Consider the following 4,306-nt stretch of genomic DNA (forward strand, 5'->3'; position numbering starts at 1 on the left):
CTGCCTCTCAGGAGAGGATACAGGCTGCCCAGGTCGCTGGCAACTGCCCATCCCAAGTGTGGACCCCAGCCCAGTGAAGGTACCAGCCAAAGGGAAGTGTGCTGGGGGACACACCCCCTGGTCCACACCCTCGGGCTGCCCCGCCCTGCCCAGACCCTGCACCCTGGCATGTGGGAAGGGAGGAGGCGGGATGAGCCCAGCTACCTTGACAAAAGGCTTGTGGGGGACCCGCAGCTCGGATTGGCCTAGAAAGACCACAGTGAGCACCAAGGGTGGCATAGTTGTTCGCAGACGGGTATGGAGAAGGCTGAGGGCACAGAGAGCTTGGCTGGCGGGGACATGGGGTGGCCTCTTCCCCCATGATGCCTGTCCCCAAGGAAGCATGGTGTCCGCCCTGAGCTGGGTCTTGCGGCTCTCCTCTGCCCCTCTGGGCCCTGGCCTAGCTGCCTGGTATAACACTGAAAGCCGCTAATGGTGGCTGGCATACCGGTGAGTCTCACTAGCCCGAGGTGGGCTGGGGGCTCTCAAGGCTTCCGAGCCCACCCCTGACCAGGGTCTTCTCTCCATAGGTCCCAGCGGTGCCACTGGAACCCTGAGGTCTGGCTGGACAGGGTGCGTGCAGGATGGGCAGCCCCTGACTGGTCCCACAGGTCTGCACCCCACAGGCCTCACATCCTATGAGGACCCATGAGTGAGGGAGGAAGCACAAAGACAAGGCCCCCCTCTGGTCCTGTGAGGAGGGGCCCACCGGGCTTGGGGCAGCCCCCACACCACTGCCAGGCCAGGAGGAAGGCAGGGAAGCTAAGCCACGGGCAGCAGGCGAGGTCCACGTTGGACCCACGGAGGAGAGGTGGTGTTTCGGGCAGTGGGAGGAACTGAGGGTCTGGCTGTGAGCCAGGGCCCAGCAAACACGAGGAATCCAAGAGGAAGGCCTGAGGCAGGTGTGTCCCGAGGTGATGGAGCCAGGACCATGGCTGTAAATGCTCTACTGGATTATCGCGGGGCCCTGCGGGGGCTCTGGTTCCCATCACCCAGAGAGACCTGCTGCGTCCCAGCCCCTGACCCCTCCTGACACGCCTCTCCCACAGGAAGGGACTGCTCTCGCATCTGCGGGCACAACCACAGAGCCCCTGGTGCGTGTCCACTGCCCAGGGGAGCAGCCAGCAGCGTGAGGGGAGAGGATGTATTTTGTGTGTGTCACTTTGGTAAAAGCAAGAGGTTACCACTCAGAGTTGGCAGGGAAGGGCCAGGCCTGGCACTCGCCGTGGAGAGCACAGCCTAAGACCTCACACCTGGGCACAGAGGTGTTCACGGAGTGTTGTTCACGGTCAGGAGAGGATGACAGAAACCTAAACATCCATTCAGGCAATGAACAAACACAGGTGCCCGGATCCAATGTTAAGTGAGAAAAGGAGACCACAAAGTGGGGTGTAAAACAACATACACTGAACTGTGGGCGGCAGCCCTGGGCCTGGGGAATTACTGGGAGTGTTCACCCTATTTCTGAGAATTTGAATTTATTACAATGCAAATTTGCGTTACATTGACCAGGAGGAAAACAATAAGGTTTCCGTTTTTCCAATAAATACAAAGTGCTTAGGGGACAGTAGCCCTGCTCTAGAACAGGAGGGGCAGGCCTGCGTGGACCGGTCCAGGCATGGAGCGCGGGAGGTAGCTGGCGTGACTGCCGCTGCCCCAGGCGCTGTGTGCCATGCATGTGGTGGCGGCTGCACGGCGAGTCAGCAGAGATGGGGCAGGTGCAGTGAGGCACTCAGGGCCTTGTGCTTGAGGCTGCAGCTTTGATCCCCAACGGGAACACAGGGCAGGGATGGGGGTGAGGGTGCCAGGGGGTGCCCCACCCCTGTAGGTGAGCACTGGCTGGGGCCTGACCCCCCAGCCCAGCCTTCACCAAACTGACGGTGGACCTGGGGGACAGACAACCACACGCTGTGGACCCACTGTGACAGCTTCCATGCGGCCGAGGCTTGACCTATACTCAGGGAACACAGGTGAGCACCTGGGAGGGCTGGGGCTCTCCTGGCCACCTCCCCCCCCCCCCAGCATCCTGCATTGCTGATATGCCCAAGCTAGGGAGGGGGGGAAGGTGGGTACCCGACACCTCGATTTCCTGGCCCATACCTGCCAGCCTCCACTCTCTGGGAAAGGCTGCTACTCCCAAAGTGCCGTTCCTGAGAGTCCCAGATGTCGAGGCCCAGCGCAGCCTCTGTGGGGGCAAGGGGCTGTGGGGCATACCGCCCACACCCGTAAGGGACACGTCTGGCCTTGGGCTGCATGGATGACCAGGAGGGCTGTGGCTTCAGCACGCTGGACCATGACCATGATGGCTGCAGGCCCTGCGAGGACGGTTCCCACACCTTCACCAGCTGTAGCCCAGATTGCTCGGGCACCAGTTGGTGGCACAGAGACTGCGGCCAGGCTGACCTCAGGCTGGCTAGAGCACACGGGCCCTCGGGTATGTGCTGGGCTGCGGGGAACCATGTGCAGGCCGGGCCACATCAGCAGCGAGCCCATTACATGTTCAAACCCAGCTGTCTGTGTCCTCTTTATGGGTCAGGACAGGGGAGGGACCCAGCTCCTGCCCAGCCTGCCCAGACCCTGTGCCACCAGTGGCACCTGCCCATCAAGGACAGGCACGAGGAAACCCAGGAGGCCATGCAGCCCAACAGTGAGGCCAGAGGCAAGGTCACCAGGGTTGGGAGACCCGGCTGACCTGCAGGATCCTTTGGCACCCACCAGGTATCCCCTCTGGCTATGAGCTCAGAGAGGGCAGCCAGTAGGACACAGAGCCTGGCACCTACCAGCCTCCAGATTCAAAGTGTGGGTAAGAAAGACAGTGGAGTGGGGGCAAGGAGATGAGTCAGGAGGGCCGGGCTTTGGGAAGAGGGGACAGGTGACACCAGGCCCAAGCCGGGGCTCCTAGGCAGTTACAGAGGAGGCTGGGAACAGGGGCTCTGCAAGCAGGCCAGAAGCTGTCAGGCTGCAGGGGTTCCGGGGTGCCAAGTAGCTACAGGGACCTCACTATGTTGTCCCCCTCATTTGGGTGACCCCCCCACCCCACACAGAAGGTAGTGTCATTGTCCATCTCACAGATGAGGACCCTGAGCTGGAGAGGGGTGGAGGGGTTCCCTGAGGTCACACAGCTAGCAGGCGCAGAGCTCGTTCACAGGAAGTTGCCAAAGCCCACGCGGGGGCCCAAGAGGTGACTCCTTTAGGTTAAGTGTAGAATCCAGCCAGGAGGGACCTGTCGTTTGCCTGGGGTCTCTGGCCCAGCTCCCAGTCTCAGGTTTTACTTTGGGGCCTGTGGCAGGGGAAGGACCCCAGGACAGACCATGTGCTCCACGCACGCATCAGTGAGGTCAACTCATGGTGGCTCGTTTGAACCCAACCCGAGTCATTTGGCAACACTGACCCCAACTCCTCACCTGGAGGCAGGTCCTTCAAGGCCAGGCATGGCAGCCACTCTGTGCCCACCCTAGCCTCGGACACCTATGGGGAGGTCTCTGGGCTAGGTGCTGGTCTCAGCACGGTAAGGAGAGAGACACAAGAAACAGGGTGGAGCTCCTTTCTGAGAGAAGTGCTGTGCCAGGAGACACAGGGTGACACGGGACATGCAACAGGTGGGCATAGGATCTCGCCCACAGAAGGAGCGGGAGCAAAGGCCCTGCTTTCGGGACGCCCTGGCTGGCTCTCCACTTTGGTTTCGCCCTGGGGCTCTTCCCAGCTCAGAAACATCCCCACCGACCCTCCAGGGTCAGATCTAGACAAACACTGTCCGCCTTCCCTCCTGACCTGAGGGCACAACCTGAGGGCGCAGCAGGGCACAACCAGGGCCAGACCCTCAGCACAGAGTGGGGCCGTGGCTGACTGACCTTGGCTTCACCCTAGAGTTGGGGGCAGCCCGGGTGGCCCACTGGGACGACACTCAACACAGCCACCTCACTCGGAGCACTCAGTCTGGATTGTCAGGTGTCTCCCGGGTCAGACCTCCAGGGACCTGCTGGTTGTTACGCAGGGCAGTCATTCTGGACAGCCCAATCCCCTCTGCCCGCTCCAGCCCTCAGCCGCAGCCCCGCGGACCAGAGCTGGAGCTCACGGTGCTGGAGACCAGACCTGACGCAGGCGCCCAACCCTCTCCGCACCACCGCGGGGGCCGAACCGCAGAAGCGGACAGACGGGCGACACAGCCAATCGGAGCAAAGCTTTCGCGAGCTCGGCCCGCGCAAGCGCAGCGGCGGACACCGCCCCCTTACCCCCCGGCGATTGGGCAGCGAGGCACGTAGGGCGG

This window comes from Rhinolophus sinicus, linkage group LG02 (assembly GCF_036562045.2).
Source record: "Rhinolophus sinicus isolate RSC01 linkage group LG02, ASM3656204v1, whole genome shotgun sequence".
NCBI classification, from domain to species: domain Eukaryota; kingdom Metazoa; phylum Chordata; class Mammalia; order Chiroptera; family Rhinolophidae; genus Rhinolophus; species Rhinolophus sinicus.